Source organism: Herpailurus yagouaroundi, unplaced genomic scaffold (genome assembly GCF_014898765.1).
Source record: "Herpailurus yagouaroundi ecotype Mexico unplaced genomic scaffold, PumYag 29, whole genome shotgun sequence".
NCBI classification, from domain to species: Eukaryota; Metazoa; Chordata; class Mammalia; order Carnivora; family Felidae; genus Herpailurus; species Herpailurus yagouaroundi.
Genome location: NW_024412377.1, coordinates 7,054,177 through 7,072,457, shown reverse-complemented (window position 1 = coordinate 7,072,457; position 18,281 = coordinate 7,054,177). Strand labels below are relative to the sequence as shown.

At 44.4% G+C, this 18,281-nt stretch overlaps 1 long non-coding RNA gene across 2 annotated transcripts in view; it reads left to right on the top strand.

Annotated features, from left to right (window-relative positions):
* LOC121042559 (uncharacterized) overlaps nucleotides 1-18,281 on the top strand; it is an 89,284-nt gene that overhangs the window by 47,938 nt on the left and 23,065 nt on the right. The gene's annotated exons all lie outside the window — the stretch shown is intronic.

The window sequence follows — 18,281 nt, the reverse complement described above, 5'->3', positions numbered from 1 at the left end:
CGAGCAGCCAGACTGATCTTCCAGAATTACTTCCCTTGGTCCAGATCCTGCTCTTCCTTCATCTGCCTGGAGGTGGTCCCACCCTGACCTGAGGACAGGAGAAGGTGCACGGAGGTCAACCATCCTCCTCCTTTGCTGAGTTGCCACAGGGTTTCACCTTGCCGGTGCCCCTGTGATCGCGGCCCCAGACTGGCTGCTTGCTCCTGGGGCAATGAGGCATCCCTCTGTCTTCTTGTCGCAGGGCCCTCCTGTGGGTGTTGCTCCTCCAACTGTGCCCTGTCGCTTGCCATCTTTCCGGAATGCCTCACAGTTTCTGGCGCGGCAAGGAATGCCTTTCTTCTTTACCATTACATTAATGGGTTTAATCTTCTAGGTGTATAGGTACTGAGTGATAATGTGGAGCTGTAAGGTAGGCCACCTTGCCTTCCAGGAAACGAAGGAAAACTTCTGCAGAAGGTATCTCTTTTCATGGGGTGGGAAAGTTGGCATGGATATGCTCCCTTTCTTGCCTCTCTTTCTTACACAAACGGTGGGCCGCTCACTTGCAGGCAGAGCAGGGACCCCGACTGCTCCCTCAGATGTATGTTCGAGTACAAGTGCTGGTCTGTGCCTTCTGCCCAGAGGAAGCATGGTAGGATAGGGTTCCTGCTTCCTACCCCAGGGAAGGTTGTCCTTAGCTTGTTTTGTTGCAGCTCAGTCTTGTGAGACCAGTTGTCTTCGATTGTGGGGGGCGGGTGGGAAAACTAGGGTTCAGATGAGAAAACCCCTGTTTGGTCTCAACACTAGGCTCTAGCTTTGGCCAAAGGATCCCGTCTTCTGCCTGTCACTGGTGACATGCTCTGCCATTCGTTGAGACCAGACCCTGGAGTGTATTAGGCTGAGCGTCCTGGGAGGATTTTCTTTATTGGCCAGAGCTTTTGAAGGGAGGAGTGTGTTCAGACAGGCCCTTGCTTACCAGCATCACCACCAAGGTGACGCCAACACAAATGATTGCTATTTGTATGATCATCTTCATAGTTCTCTCTTATTCGCGGCTTCCATGGTTTTGAAGCTATGTGTTTGGAAAACAGATTGTTGAGTATTGACTACTGAGAGGGAAATCCTCAAGAAACAGAGGTCGAAAAATACAAAGTTAGATCCCAACAGTAGGGAGAAAATGTCGGTGATGATCTTTGGGCCTCAACATCTCTCTATGCAATTAGGTCGGCAAAGCCTGCATCAGACTCTTGTTTGGGGGAAAGTGTTTGGCTTGAAAAGTCTATTTAATGTTGCAGTATATTTTTAATTCAGGAGAAATCTGTTCCTTGTTTCCATTATATGCTCTATAGAAGATAAAGTTCTAAAATCTATTGGCTGATGGGATATATAGTAATAAAACTCAAGACAGAGGTGGGGTAGAGCTAGGGAGCCATGTCAGGGAAAGAGCACTTTCCATGAGATCTACTGTCTTAACAAAGTTTTGTTTTGTTTAATTTTTTTTAACGTTTATTTATTTTTGAGAGACACAGAGAGACAGAGAATGAGCAGGGGAGGAAGAGAGGAGACACAGAATCGGAAGCAGGGTCCAGGCTCTGAGCTGTCAGCACAGAGCCCGACATGGGGCTCGAACCCATGAACCGCGAGATCATGGCCTGAGCCGAAGTCAGCTGCTTAACTGACTGAGCCACCCAGGTTCCCCTTAACAAAGTTTTAAGTATCCAATACATTATCGTCGACTAGAGGTACAGTGTTGTCCGGCAGCTCTGTTCGGCTGTTCATCTTGCTTGACAGAAACTTCACGACCATGGATTAGTAACTCGTCACCCCCCATCCTGGCAGCCAGCATCCCATTCTCCGAGTCTAGGAGTTCGACTAGTTCAGATAGCTCACGTAAGTGGAATGATGCAATGTTGTCTTTTTGTGATTGGACAGTGTGACTTGGTACAACATCCTCAGAGGTTGTCCATATTGCATACTGCAGAATATCCTTCTTTTAAATGGCTGAATAGTATTTCATTGTATGTATACATAGAGTGTCTTTATCCATTCACCTGTCGGAGGACATTGAGGTTGTTTCCATGTCTTGGCTATTGCAGATAATGCTACAATGAACATGGGACTCCAGATATCTCTTGGAGATCTTTTTTTTTTTTTTAAATGAAGGTATAATTGACTTTTCACGTTATGTTACTTTCAGGTGTGCAACATAATGACTCAGTATTTGCATATTGTGAAATCATCACCCCAAGGAGTATAGTTAATGTCCACCACCACGCAGAGCTACAAATGTTTTTTCCTCTGATGAAAACTTGTAAGATTTACTCTCTTGGCAACATTCAATTGTGCAATACAGTATTATTAACTATAGTCACCATGCGGTACATTGTATCCTTAGAGCTTATTTATTTTATAACTAGAAGTTTTTACCCTTTGACCCTTTTCACCTATTTGGCCCATCTTCCAACCCTCACTTCTGGCAACCACCAATCTAATCTGTTCTCTGTATCGATGAGATTAGTTGTTTTTTTTTTTTTGATTCCACATGTAAGTGAGATTATATTGTTTTCATCTTTCTCTGACTTATTTCACTTAACACAATGCCCTCAAGGTCCACTCATGTTACCACAAATGGCAGGATTTCATTCTTTGTTATGGCTGAAGAGTATTCCATTGTATATATACTATATCTTGTTTATCTGTTCATCTGTCAATAGACACTTAAATTGTTTTCATGTGTTGGCTGTTACAAATAATGCTGTAATGAATACGGGGGTGCATATATCTTTTCAAATAAGCATTTTTGTTTTCTTTGGTTAAATACCCAGAAGTGAAATTGCTGGGTCGGAGCATAGTTCTATTTTTTATTTTGGAGGACTCTCCATTTTGAAGTTTTCCACAGTGGCTGCACCAGTCTGCATTCCCACCAACAGTGCACAAGGGTTCCCTTTTTCCCCACATGCTCACCAGAGCATGAAATAAGATATTTCTTGGGGCGCCTGGGTGGCGCAGTCGGTTAAGCGTCCGACTTCAGCCAGGTCACGATCTTGCGGTCCGTGAGTTCGAGCCCCGCGTCGGGCTCTGGGCTGATGGCTCGGAGACTGGAGCCTGTTTCCGATTCTGTGTCTCCCTCTCTCTCTGCCCCTCCCCCGTTCATGCTCTGTCTCTCTCTGTCCCAAAAATAAATAAACGTTGAAAAAAAAAATTTTAGATCTTCTGCCCATTTTTCATTGGATCGTTTGTCTTTTTGCTATTGAGTTAGTAGGAGTTCGTCTATATTTTGGAGATTAACTGCCTATCAGAGACATGATTTGCAAACATATATTTTTTTCCATTCAGTAGGTTGCCTTTGAGATCTTGATTTCTTTTTGTTTTTAAATAAGAAAACGAACACAGGTCAAAATTTTATTTAACTTGGTAATTAGTGAGGGAACCAGCAGGATATTAAAACTGATATGAAGAGCAATTGATAAACTAGATTTATATAGGCAATCTAATTTATTTCTTTTTTTAAAAAATTTTTAATATGAAATTTATTGTCAAATTGGTTTCCATACAACACCCAGTGCTCATCCCAACAGGTGCCCTCCTCAATGCCCATCGCCCACCCTCCCCTCCCTCCCACCCTCCATCAACCCTCAGTTTGTTCTCAGTTTTTAAGAGTCTCTTATGGTTTGGCTCCCTCCGTCTCTAACCTTTTTTTTTTTCCTTTCCCCTGCCCCATGGTCTTCTGTTAAGTTTCTCAGGAGATCTTGAGTTCAATTCATTTGGGTAAATGCTCAGCAGTGGGCTTGCTGGACCATTTGAGAGTTCTATTTTTTTTTTTTTTTTGAGACACCTCCCTACTGTTTTCCATAACAGCTGCACTATTTTGCATTCTAGTGGGTTCTTTATACACCTCCTCCTTAACCCCTGGAACAGGGAATTATGTGGCCAAACATGTGCAGAGGACTGTACAGCCCGATGCTCCGAAGGTGCTCCATCAGAGCGACTCCCCCTTTCCCCTGGCTGATTTTCTGCAGACGGGGCTGACAGAGCAGGTCGCGAAGAATCCAGGGGTTCTAGCTCTCTGCCTGTGTCAGGCTTAGACCCAACTTTGATTTTTAATAGCAGCCAAGTTAGGTCTCAAAGCACACACCTCTCCTCTTTTAGCTGGAAATGGTTGCAACAAATGTAAGACAGTGAGAGATGAGTTGGAAAATGGACTCATGTTTAAAAACCTAACATTGCGTGTTTTGAGCAAGTAAAACGGACTTGAAGGCACCCTCTTTGCTCCTAATGGATTTGCCAGTCCCTCCTGCTAATCAGATCGCACGGGCCTGCTCGCCCCTGCCATCTGGTAGTCATTTTCAGGACCAGTGAGACACCACGGGGGACTTGTGCTCTGGCAGCCGCTTCTCTGATTTCCACCACTTGTCCACAAGCACTTTCACGCCCTTTGAGGAGCGCACATCACATCACCACGGAGCTTGATCCTTTCCATTACACCTAAGCGTGCGTTAGCTCTGGGGTGAGGACCCCTCACACCCGGCCGCCCTGGATCGGGGCCCGGTGGGTATTTTGTAGCAACGCTTCGTGCAGGGCTGGGGCCGGAGCGGAGATAAGCATGGATGCCCTGTGCAAACCTACTCCTTCCTCCCAAGCGTAGGAGAGAAAGAAAGCATTCCTGCGTGAGAGGATGTGCCATGGGGAAGCTTCTGCTGCCGCGTGCACGCCCTCTCTGCTCCCTCGGCAGCTACACTGGCCCCACACGTTCCTGAGAACGAGAGCACTCCGCTCCTGTGTCTGGGGGCTCATCTTGTCCTCTAGCTGCCAGCTCCGTCATGTGTGGGTTGAACAAGGTTACATCCTGACAAAACTTGGAAACAAGTTCTTTTTCTTCACCGCCGGCCAACCCCAACAATTTCTTCCAACACCCGACACCATGTGCATGCCCCAGCATCGCACAAACACTCACCGAGCAGCCTACGTGCCCGGCGCTGTTCCAGGCCGTTGGTTCACATCAATCATCCAAACAGACAGAATCACGCCTCAGAAATGCTTGGATTCTCAGTTTGTGAGTTCGAGCCCTGCACATGGCTCTGCGCTGACAGGGTGGAGCCTCCTTGGGATTCTCTCTCTCTCCCTCCCTCTCTGCCCCTTCCCCTGCCCCCCATCTCTAAAAATAAATAAATACACTTAAAAAAGTAGTTTTGAATGCTTATATTCTGACAGTGACCCAGGCACAAATGCAGGCAAGTCCAAAGTTGAAATGACCCGAGTAAAGCGAATGAGTGCAGGGGCAGCCCATGCAAGCGAGCGGCGGGGTGGGGTGGGGGACTGTGGCCAACTGGAGGGGGAAAGTACACGTGAGGCGGATGCTGTTTGTCTGCCAACTCCAGGGAACGTAGGCCCGAGGTATTTCATTTCAAGAAAAGCTGGAAATCTGGATTTTTTTTTAACAAGTAAAATGTCTTGCTTTTAAAATGTTGGTAATTAGCTCAAAAGTGTTAAAAAACATCATTCAATTCTCAGATCCAAAAGCCCAACAAAAATAAAAACCTGTCTTTGCCAGATTCTGCCCATTGCTGTCAGTTTGTGACCTCAGTGCTGGGTTTAACGATCAGAAGGGGCGTATTTTTTTTTTTTTTAAGTTTATTTATTTACTTTGAGAGAGAGAGAGAGAACGAGCATGCACGTGCATAAGCAGGGGAGGGGCAGAGAGAGAGAGAATCCCAAGCAGGCTCCGTACTGTCGGCGCAGAGCCTGACTCGGGGCTTGAACCCGCGAACCGTGAGATCATGACCTGAGCTGAAATCAAGAGTCGGAGGCTTAACCAACTGAGCCTCCCAGGCGCCTCCAAAATGGGTATTTTTAATGTCAGGTGACCACTAGGCAGGGAACATGCTTCTTGAGAGGCAGCTGCTCAGATCTGTCTCCTGCCCCAGGAAGCGTAATTGGCCAACGGCCCCCTTTGCTACCCCTTCTCGTCTCCCCCCACACATACACCAAGGCCTCCCTCCAGCAGGCTGCAGCGAGCCAGTGACTGGGCATGACACAGGACTCCTCTGATGGGTGACGTTGGCCCCAGAATTGCCCCTGGACTTGGCCGAGCCATTTTTCCTGCAGTCTGAGACTCATGCTCCCCCTTTTTCTCTCCCAACCCCCCAATAAGAGCCCTGCCTCCCAGCCTCACGCCTCCTCCTGCTCTCTCCCCTTGAGCCCCTCACACACCTGTCCTCTGCAGACCCAAACTAACCCAAGGCACCAGAAATTCTGATAGGAAGGGAGCCTTCTCCTTAGTCCGGGTTCCTTAGGTTGTTATTCCCTATTCGTTTTTATCTGGCTTATTGTTTGGCACCTTGGGCAGATTCAAAGGCACCCGGAGCCTGGGGACGTGAGCTGCGGGGCAAGCAGGTGGGCTGCGGGGGGTGGGGGGGGGGAGGGGGGAGGGCAGAGGATAGGGAGGGCAGGTCTGGACAGTGCGCTGCCATCACCAGGGTGTCCATTCTCGCAGGCAGCAGCAGGGGCATTTGTCCCAACACCCCGCGGTGGCCCCTGATTTCTCGAAGGTTCAACCGAGCGTTTGCTTGTCCGGCGGAAGGGTAGTTAGATCGTGGTGTCTCCTTTTTGCGTGTCTTCTTTGGACTCCGTTCCTGCCTATCTCGCCCCCTCCTCTCCTGTGGCCACTTCCTTCACTTAAAGCTGAACCCGCACACATGTGCACGCACGCACACACGCTCACACTCCTAGCTTAGGTCTCTGGGAGTTCACAGCCTGCCCGATAGGAGCAATCCACCAAGGGATTGTTGATTTAACATTTCACAACAGTGTGCACATGGTCCTTTTACGTCCTTGAGACTACTGTTTTCTACTCACTTTTGTTCATTCAGCTTTTCAGCGAATCCCGTGAGAGGTACGAATTACTGTCCTTGCCATTCTGACTGTGACTCAGACTACCCCCCCCCCCCCCCGCCCACTTGGGTTCTCAGGCGCTGTCATCCAGATGGTGAGAATACCATGGTCGATGTCATGCTTGTTGACAATAGCCGTAGTAATATATTCAGTTTTGTGGAAGAAATAACCAGCGACCGAGGTTTCTCACGGCCAGCTTTTATCTGGTCCCTCGCCATTATTTGGCTCGTGTGAGTGTCACTCAGGACAGAGTTGCTTTGAAACCAAAACAACAGACAGTCCCCAGTCAGTTAGACTCCAATAGATCCACGGCTTGCAGGGGGCAGAGCGCGGTAATCAATGGGGCACTGTGAGCAGAACCATCTGGGGCACTCACATCCACTTGGAAATAATGCACCTGAGAAAGCAAGCTGCATTTTCAGTTCTTAAATGAGGATGAACTCACTGCCTGGAAAACAAAATGCAGTTTGTAAATGGAAGTGCATCCCTTGGCTGCGAAAGTTCTTTTGTTGCCCTCAATTCCTTAAGCTTGTCTTTCTACGACTGACACGTCCCATCGTTCTGTGTCTTTGCTTTTGTTAGATTGTTGTCATGGCTGTCTTTCTTGACTACCTTGGCCATGTGGTGATTCCAGCTCCACTTAGATAAGACTGGAGGTCTATTCCAGGGGCCAGAGGGAGTGGCTGGCATAAGACCTTGGCTGCTGCTGGGTGGGGGGGCAGGGGGGGGTGGTTAATTGTCTCTGATAGACGGGAAAATAGACCATTATAATGAAAAGGTGCTTGAGCTTGAAGGGAATTAGTAAAAAAAGAAGACTCTTACTGTTCTTGATCTGACACTTTAAACACAGCTATTAAATCTGTCTCCCTCTTGGTGACTGGGACATCAAAGCCATCAGCCAACACCAGACACCCAATTGGGCAAGATTACACAGAATTACCTGCTACCTACAAATTCTTGCTTTCATTTTTGAAGTCCAGGACTTCCTAGACACGTTTTTTTTGGTGTAAATCATTTTTCCTTGTTTTGTTTTGAAATACAGCACACCGAAAGCGCATACAATCTGTATGAATTGTTGCTTGATGAACGCTTATAAAGCAAACACTCCTGTAAAAGCCACAGAATTGAGAACACAGAGTTACCAGGCTCCAAATTTCCTTTTCATATCTGTTGTTCCCCCAGAGTCGAACCCCTGTCCTGGTGTTTTCGATAATCACATCTTTGCTTTTTAGAGATATTTTTGTCTCTGAGAAATGCATCCCTAAACAATCTAGTTGAGATTATCCTGTTTTTGAATTATACGTGCGTGGAACCATAGTGAATGTATCCTATGTCTGACTGCATTTACTGAATATTGTTTGTAAGCTTCTTGAAGATGCTACGTGTGACTGTTGTTCACGTATTCTCACTATTATAAAATATTCTATGGGGGCACCTGGGTGGCTCAGTCGGTTGAGCGTCCAACTTCGGCTCAGGTCATGATCTCGTGGTTCACGAGTTCAAGCCCCGTGTCCAGCTCTGTGCTGACAGCTCAGAACCTGGAGACTGCTTTGGATTCTGTGTCTTCCTCTCTCTCTGCTCCTCCCCCACTCATGCTCTGTCTCTGTCTCAAAAATAAATAAAAACATTAAAAAAAAGAATATTCTATTAAGTGAATACAGCACCCTCTAAAAAAAATCCAGTTAATTTTTTGTTGGACATTTAGGTTGCTTTCAGTTGTACCTGTATACACATATTCTGGTGTACTACTAGAAGTTTCTCTGGGTTTATACCCAAGAAGAAAGCTACCCAGTCACAGGATATGTTTATCTTCAACTTTATTAGCTAATGAAAGTTGTTTTACACAGTACTTGTACTCTTTACACTCCCCTTAGCATTGTATGGGATGCTCCTTTGCTACATGTCCTCATCAACACTTGACGTTGTAAGACGTCGAGTCTTGCCAATTTCATTTGCTTTTTCCGATTATGAAGGAGGTGAAGCACCTTTTATTGTGCATTTGGATATTAGATTTTCTTCTTTTTGACGTTCTTGTTCTGATCTATTACCCGGTTTTCCCCGTTTGAGGTTTTTTTTTTTTTCTCTTATTGATTTGTAGAAATTCTTTATATATTCTGTGTAACAGTCTCTTGTCGGTTATAAATGTAGCAAAAATGTTCTCTTCTAGTTTGCCTTTTTATGAGCTTTATAACAGAAATTCTTAAGTTTAAATCAGGTACATTTATCAAGATTTTTCTGGTTTTGCATTTTATGTCTTGGTTAAGCAATCTTTATCTACCCCGAGGTATCTGTTATGGGCTGAATTATGGCCTCCTCCCTAGATTTATACCTTGAAGCCCTAATCCCCAGGACCTCATAATGTGGCTGCATTTGGAGATAGGGCCTTTACAGAGGAAATTAACATTAAATGAGATCATTGACAATGAATTTCATATTAAAAAAAAAAAAGATTAAATGAGATCATATGGGTGGGCCCTAATCCAATCTGACTAGTGTCCTTATCAGAAGAGAAAATGTGTAGGGGCGCCTGGGTGGCTCAGTAGGTTAAGCGTCTGACTTCCGGCTCAGGCCCTGATCTCGGGGTTCATGAGTTTGGGTCCCGCGTCGGGCTCTGTGCTGACAGCTCAGAGCCTGGAGCCTGCTTTGGATTCTGTGTCCCTCTCTCTCTCTGTACCTGCCTCGCTCGCACTCCCTCTCTCTCTCTCTCTCTCTCTCAAAAAATTAAATAAAGTTTAAAAAAGAAGAGGAAATGTGGACACACACCAAGATACCAGGGAGGGACAGAAAGACGTCATGAAGAAGCACAAAGAGGGTGGCCGTCTGCAAGCCAGAGAAGGTCTCCGAGGAAACCAACCTGCTGGCACTTTGATCTTGGGCTTCCAGGCTCTAGAACTGCAAGAAAGGAAAAAAAAAAAAAAAAAAATCTGTTGAATTTTCTTAGGGCCGCCTGAACAGAGTAACATGGCATCAAAAATATTCTCATCTATTATCATCTGAACGTTTTATATTTTTGGTTTGGACACTGAGCACTTAAATTAAACTGGAATTTATTTCTGCTTGCGGTGCGAGGCAAGGTTTCCATTCCGTGTTTCCCCTGTGGATGTCTAATTATGTCTGCGTGGTTTACTGAAAAGTCCATTGTCTCCTACTTACTTGCCACGCTACCCCTGCCCTTTCCCTACTAGCCACGTGAGCCTCTGCGTGTGTGTTTAAGCTGTGTATTCTGTTCCAGTCGTCAACTTCTCTATGTCCACCCCAGCACCACTGTGTCTTCATGACCTGACACCGATAACCAGTCTTGCATCTGGGAAAGCAGGTCCCAACACTTTGTTCTTCGTCAGTGTCTTTGCAGTTCCGGGGCCCTTTACTTTTTCATCTGTGTCTTCGAATCCGCTGGCCAGTTTCCACTCATGCACACGCCCTTATTAACCTGCTAATGTTTCAATTGGGATCGCGTTGAATTTATCACTAATTTGAGGAACTGACGTCTTGGAAAAACCTTTAAAATACCGAAGCTTTGATTCCACGAACATGGTAAATGCACTTACCATAAAGTTTAGTGATTTTCTCTGAAGAGGTCTTATACATGTTTTGTTACATTTATTCTTTGTACCCTTGTATTTTGTGATGTTATGGTCCACGGCATCAATTTTAAAAAGGTCTATTTTTTGTTTATTGTGATATATATATAAAACGATTTCATAGGTACGTAAAGGGGTTGTACAACTTTACTGAAGTAAAACAAGCCATGTGTATTTAAAATTTTTTAAATGTGTATTTAGATTTGAGTGAGAGAAAGAGACAGAGCACGAGTGGGGGGGGAGGGGCAGAGAGAGAGAGGGAGACACAGACTCCGAAGCAGGCTCCAGGCTCCGAACTGTCAGCACAGAGCCCGACGTGGGGCTTGAACCCACGAACAGTGAGATCATGACCTGAGCCGAAGTCAGATGCTTACCCAACTGAGCCACCTGGTGCCCCAAGCCATGTGTATTTAAAGTCTACAACCTGATCAGTTTTAATGTATGTACATACCCATGAAACCATCGCCACAAATGTGGTAAACATTTCTATTATCACCACCAGATTCCCTGTCCTTTGTGATCCATTTCTTCCTCTGTCTGTTCCCTGGCAGCGAGCCACTCATCACTCATGTGCTTATGGGCCACCTGTATGTCTTCCTTGGTACAGTGCTCAAATCCTTTGCCCATTTTAAAACTCGGGTACTTTGTCTTCTTAGCATTGATTTGTGGCAGCTCTTTCTATATTCTTTCCACACGCCCTCTGTCAGATGCATGTGTTGTCGACATTGTCTCCCACCCTGACTTTGCCTTTATACCTTTTAAATTACATCTAGGAACAAAAGTTTGAATTTTTTTTCTTTTTCCACTTTATGCTTTTTGAATTCTAGCTGAGAAATCTTTGCCTACTACAGGGTCACAAACATTTTCTGCTGTTTTCTCTTAGGAGTTTTGTAGTTTAGGTTTTACATTTTTGTCTATGATGTATTTCCAGTTAAGTTTTTTTAATCTCTATTTTTGAGAGGGCACGAGTGGGGGACAGTGAGCACAGAGAGAGGTGGACAGAGGGTCCGAAGCAGGCTCCTCACTGACAGGCTGACAGCAGCAAGCTGGGTGTGGGGCTCAAACTCACAAACCTGTGACGGAGCTACCCGGGGGCCCCTGTTTTGAATTAATTTTTATGTGCGGTGTGAAGTAAGGGTTGGTGCCCCTTTTTCCCCTTTTATTGGATGTCCATTTTAAAAAAAAAAAATTAAATGTTTGTTTATTTTTGAGAAAGAGAGACAGAGTGAGAGTAGGGGAGGGGCAGAGAGAGAGGGAGACACAGAATCCAAAGCAGGGTCCAGGTTCTGAGCCATCAGCACAGAGCCCGATGCAGGGCTTGAATTCACGAACCGCGAGATCATGACCTGAGCCGAAGTCGGAGGCTCAACCGACTGAGCCACCCAGGTGCCCCGGATGTCCATTTGATCGCGCATCATTTGTTGAAGACTTTCCTTTCCACACTGAATTGCCTTGACAACTTTATAAAATGACCTGTTTCTGGACTCGCTCTTCTGTTGCACTTGTGTATGTCTTTTGTCCAAACCAAACCATATTCATTATTATTGCTTTATAGTAAGTCTTAATCAAGTGTTCATCCAGGTTGGTGTAAATCCTCACACTTTGCTCTCACCTCACAAAATTGTTTTGGTTATACTAGGTCCATCCGATTCCATATACACTTTAAAACACCTGCTGGAGTTCGATTTGAAATGTATTAAATCTTGACACTGATCTAGAAGAATTGGCATTTAACTAACCATATTGACCCTATTAACTTCATTGAATCTTACAATTTAGTAACATGGACTATCTCTCCACTTACTTAATACTTTGATTTCTCTCAGCTATGTCTATAGTTTTTATTGCAGAGATCGCGATGTCTTTGTAAAATTTTTCCTAGGAATTTTATGTTTTTTGGTACTACCATAAGTGAAATTTTTGAAAAATTCATTTTCCAAATGCTTGCTGCTAGTGCAACATAGTAATTATGTTAGTACAATAGATCTTATATTCTTTTTATTTTTATATATGATTTGCATATTTTTGTACGCAATATATTTTTATATGACCCTCATTGAGCAGACTTACTAAGCTCATTTATAATTTATAATTAACATCTTTAGATTATTTTGTGTTTTCTACAAACACAATCATACTGTCTTCAAGTAAACTTGAAGAAACTGTTTTAAATTTTTATACATTTTTAAAAGTATTACCATGCTGGATAGAACTTACAATACAACCTCAAGCAGAAATAGTGCTAACAAACGTTATTTTCCTGTTCCTGATTACAAAGCAAAAAGTTTCATCATTCTATTTCCAAATAATAAGTGGGTGTTAGATACCCTTTATCAAATTTTGGAAATTCTATGATGCTTTGTTTATATAAATGATTTTTTCATGAATAGATGTTGAATTTTGTCAGCAGCATTTACTGGGATTATCTGTATCTGTTGGAGATACATTGAGGTGCATTAATTTCTAATATTAAATCAAGCTTGCATTCTTAGAATGAACCCAGTGGGTTTATTCTTGAACATTAGGTACTCCAGTTAAAAATTAAATTGCTGGATCAATATGCTGATATTTGTTTAGGATTTTTCATTCTTGATCTTGGGCATTTGGGTTTTCTTGATTTTAATTTATTTATTTTTAATCAACCTCAGGAGAAGTTTTCCAAATAAGGTAGCATCCACAGGTTCTGGACATTATGATGGGGAAATGCCTTTTTCGGGGCCACCATTCAGCCCACTAGAGGCACATATGAATTAAAATATTTATGTCTTCCTGGTGAATTAAATCCTTTATAACTATAAGAGAATCTTCTTTATCTACAGAAATATTTATTGCCTTAAAGTCTATTTTACCTAATGTTATAAGAGCCACAGATTTTCTCTTTTGGTTAGAATCATGTCAGAGGTGTTTTTGAATTCTGTTATCCAACCTTTCTGGATCCTTATGTTTGGGATGTATCTGTTATGCACAACATATAGCTGGGATTTTAGAAATCTATTGCATGATCTTTGCTTTTTCCTGGAAACTTTAATCAGTTTATTTTTTTTTTAATTTTTTTTTTAACGTTTATTTACTTTTGAGACAGAGAGAGACAGAGCATGAGCGGGGGAGGGTCAGAGAGAGAGGGGGAGACACAGAATCTGAAACAGGCTCCAGGCTCTGAGCTGTCAGCACAGAGCCCGACGCGGGGCTCGAACTCACAAACCGTGAGATCATGACCTGAGCCGAAGTCGGACGCTTAACCAACTGAGCCACCCAGGCGCCCCGACTTTAATCAGTTTACATTTAATATAGTTAGAGTTTAGATGTATCATTATTTTGCTGTACTTTCAATTTGCCCTTTCTTTTTCTTTTCTTTTGGTCTTATTTATTATTTTTGTGTGACTGAATATTTCTTATCAATCTATTTTTTGCATCTTCTTGTTTTGAAGTGAAATATTGTCTTTTCTTAGGCGCTATCTTAGAAATCACAGCCTATTAGCAATTTATCACAGTATAAACGAAATATCTTTACTTTTCAAAGAGTCTGAGGATTTGAGAAACTGACGCGCAACTCCTGTTACGTAGCATTCTCAACCTTAGTTGAGACAGGCTGTATATCCATCCTTAAAGGCATGAATAGCCCTTTGGGGTGAGAAAATACCAAAACCTTAGTTTGATAATTGTACTTCATTTATTTAGCCTTCCCTGCTTTTTGTATATTTATGTTGAATCCAATGTTACAACTTCCTTCATTCTTTTTTTTTAATGTTTATTATTTTTGAGAGAGAGAGAGTGTGTTTGTGTGTGTGTGTGAGTGAGAGAGAGTGGGGGAGGGGCAGAGAGAGAGAGAGGGAGACACAGAATCTGAAGCAGACTCCAGGCTCTGAGCTGTCAGCACAGAACCTGGACGTGGAGCTTGAACTTGTGAACTGGGAGATCAGGACCTGAGCCAAAGTCAGACACTTAACCGACTGAGCCACCCAGGCTCCCCACAAATTCATTCTTAACTTTGATACTTGGTTGTTTTTGTTTTTGTTTTTAGCCAATTGTTTTCGTTTCTTTTTTTGAGAGAGAGAGAGAAAGAGAGAGAGAGCATGAACGAGAGAGAGAGAGAACCCCAAGCAGGCTCCATGCTCAGTGCAGAGACCGACGTGGGACCCGGTCCCAAGACCCTAGGATCACTACCTGAACCGCAATCAAGAGTCTGAGCCATCCAGGCGCCCCTAGCTAATTGGTCTCTACTTTCCTTTTTGCTTCTGGAGTTTGAGCATATCCTTGAATTTGTGGTCTTATATTGCATCAAACAGCCTCTATCCCTTAATTATAACTCTGATTGGTAAAGCCCTGATCCCTCAGCCTGAGAAGGAAGATACAGAGTGTTATAGAAATGTTACTTTAGGGAGTGTTACGAGTTGAATAATGCCCTCTTCAAATTTTAACATGGAAGTCTTAATCCTCAATGCCTCAGGATATGACCATATTTGGAAATTGGGTTGTTGCAGATGTAATTAACTAAGATGAGATCATACGGAACCGGGTCGGCTGCTCATTCGATATGACCGCCATCCTTCTTGAAAGGGGGAAATTTATGCACAAAGACACATACACAGAGAGAATGACATGTGAGCATGAAGACACAAATCAGGTCCAGAGTTCAGGCGGTGTTTCTTTGGCCGAGGAACGCCAACCGTTCCGCCCTGCTACCCTCCAGAAGCCAGGAAAGCGGCCTGGTGCAGGTTCTTCCTCCTGACCTGCTCTTGGGCTTCTGGCCTCCAGGGCTGTGAGACCATACATTTCAGTTTCAACCGCCCGGTCTCTGGCACTTTGTCACAGGAGCTCTACCAAACCAGTATAGGGAGACGGCGTGAGTGACACCGAAATGAAGGGTAATTAAAAATCGGGAGAACGCTTTCCATTTAGGCCAAGAGAAATTATAGGGAGGTGGATTTGGGATTCAGTACCTTTTAGTCTCTTTGTCCTTCTCATCACTCTCACCCGTATTTTTTTCCTCTCGTGACCCTCCATCGTTGGTCACTCTGCCTCCATTCTCCTGCCTCAAGTACTTTGACGTGCCCACTCGCCTCGTGCCAGGAGCCTCTGTTACCCCAGCAAGGTTACATTCCTGCAGGTGCACCCCTTGTTCTCCCAGTTCGAGGATCCAGAGAATTCTGCTGGCTTCACGCGTGTCCTGGGATCAGCCAACTTTCCACTCCAGGCTCTCGAAGATTACACGGGAGAGGCAAAGGCAGCGCAACTTGGTCTCAAATGCCCTCTCTTCCCCCCGGGCACAGAGCAAAAGAACGATTTTTCTTATGTTATTTCCCAATGTGAAACATTTTCTGCACTCACCGGCTGAGTTAGAAAACTTTGAGATGGTTACCTGGGAGAAGTGTCATGCTCATTCATTGACTGGGAAGGATGCCAATAGGATAAATGAGACATGTTTTTGTTGCCAATGTTTGCCTTCAAGAACGCAGCCGGAGATGGAAGCTAAGGCTGAACAGCAGCGTCACCTGTCACCCTCTGAAGCTGCGCAGAGGGGTCGGTACTGCGGGTGAACCCACCCATCGTCATGGTCTATTCCCCTGCGGTCTCACTTTCGAGAGGATTTATATTTTGGAGTCCCGCTAGAGATTACTTCGGAGACAGATGAAAGGAAACAATTTATAATTGTTCAACGTGTGTGCACAGGTCAACATATCTGCCCAAATTATCTGCCTTCTTAGGAATCACAGTTCTCGGGAGATTTATAGAAGGCACTGGGTTGCAATCACAGTATTAAATTTAGTGACCTTCAAAGGAAACGGGGAGCAAATTATAGCTTCTTCAACTTGTACATGCCTGGAGTTGGCCATTCGTCCTGCTACCAGACAAATGAGTATTCTAGTGACTTCATGCCAGAAAGAGGAGAGAATGAAAAAAAAAAAAAATTCTGGGCAGCGAAGTTGAGTTTGGACACACTTATGATCTACAATTAAGTCATCCAAAGATCCTAATGTCAAACTCTTGGAGTCATTCTAATTGAAAAATGAGTGGGTCCTGAATGCTTTTGAAGATCTAAAGATGCGTGTATATCGGTAAATAAAATTAGAAGTTAATTTCTTCAAAACCTTTTATGTAAGACACCCCAGAGGCTAGATAGAGCTTGACTCATTATTAAAAATAATTTTTTTTCTTGCAGAAAAATGTTTCAAGCACCACTGTGATGTTCTGTAGGTGATATATTACCTTCTTGGAGGAATGCAACATTTCAAGCTGTCACAGTGAGGTATTCCTTCTATAGTGGGTGTTTCAACTTTTCTTCTTTTCTCTCTTATTCTTTTTTTAATGTCTCTGAACATTCACGATGGATACTTAAGCCCTAGTCAAGCCTCTGTCTGGAGCTGTCTAGAAACAAAGAGTGACTTTTAAAAAGCAGACAATAAGTAGACTGGAAGGATTATATCTACAGAGAAGCACCTGACGGCCCTAGAGTGACCAGCAAAGCCTGAGGTCTTTAAGGCTCTCAGCTTCCAAATGTTACAGCCCTGAATGAACATTTATAGCCCATTTCAGAGACTGAGCACCTTCCAGGACTGGGCAGCGTGTTGGTCCAGGAACTCGGTCACCTGCTGGCCAATGGACAGTTGTTCTGCCGGATGATCTGTTTTCCATCGTGTGGCTTCCCCATGGTCCTCTAGCTATTTGGCACATCCTGTGGTTGACCGACTGGGACATTCAAGCTGCACTTCTTGTGTTCCGAATGAGTCATGGGTACATTAGAGTTTGGAACGTAAGAGCAAAAACACAAATCCCAACGGAAGAAATTACTTGTGAGATCTACTGACTAAGTAGATCAATACAGTTCCTGTCTTCAGTGTCTCCAAAAAGCAAAAAACAAAAAACAAAACACACGGAACGAAAGTGCTTTCGAGTTGTAGGTATCATTTCTTTGTCAATTGCAAGCTTTTAAAATTGTAGTGTCCTCCAAAGGCCACATTGGCTGCTCCTGCCACTGACGGTTTTGTCTAGCCAGCTCAGGCAGTCAGACGGTTAAGATAACCTCTGAGTTAATCAAGGTTTGCAGCTTGAGTTTGGACACGACTGCAACCAGGTTCTCAATAAGGCGGGATGTAGAGTGCCTTCTTCTCTCTGAACCCACGCTGTTGGAAAGTGGTTTACAGATGTTGGCTCAGATGGGAAGAGTTTAAACTTTTATTCACCCCTGTGTGTGGAGGCACGCCAGTCCCTGAGAGAAGCGTCTGGTGTCCTGCTTCCCCACTGGCAACCACAGGAGTCCCCGTCATGAGTTTAGCTGCTGCTTCAAGACATGTCTCAAATCTGAGCTCCACCTGGAAAGAGAAAGCATCTCTCTCCGGCTCCACGGATGCCACCAGGCAAAGCTTTAAAGGACGATGGTGTTTTCTTTCAGCTCTTTCTCATCCTCTCTCCGACTTCCAGGTCTGGGACTTTTTAACGAATGGATTCCAAAATTAGAAGAGGAGAGCGATTCCTTCCCAACACCTCACATCACCCAGCAGTGGGCTTTTCTGTTTGGACGAGGTGATGCCGTGTCTGAGAGACAAATCTTTCATTGGGAGCTCCGACCTGATGTGCACATTTGTGCCCATCTGTTTGGGTGGCAGGAGGCCTTTGGAGGGTGGCACCAGCCAGTTCCGAGAAGGCTCATTTGCCAGTGGAGAAGCTGGCTCAGGGGTGCAGCCTGCAGAACACAGAGTGTGCCAACGCTCCTGCCAAAAGAACCTTCTGTTTGGCAACAGTGCCTGAACAGGGCCGCGTGCGGCTCGACAATGGGCAGCATCTGCTGATGGGAAGCTGGCCGTGATGTGCTCTCTGTGATTGATCCCGCGG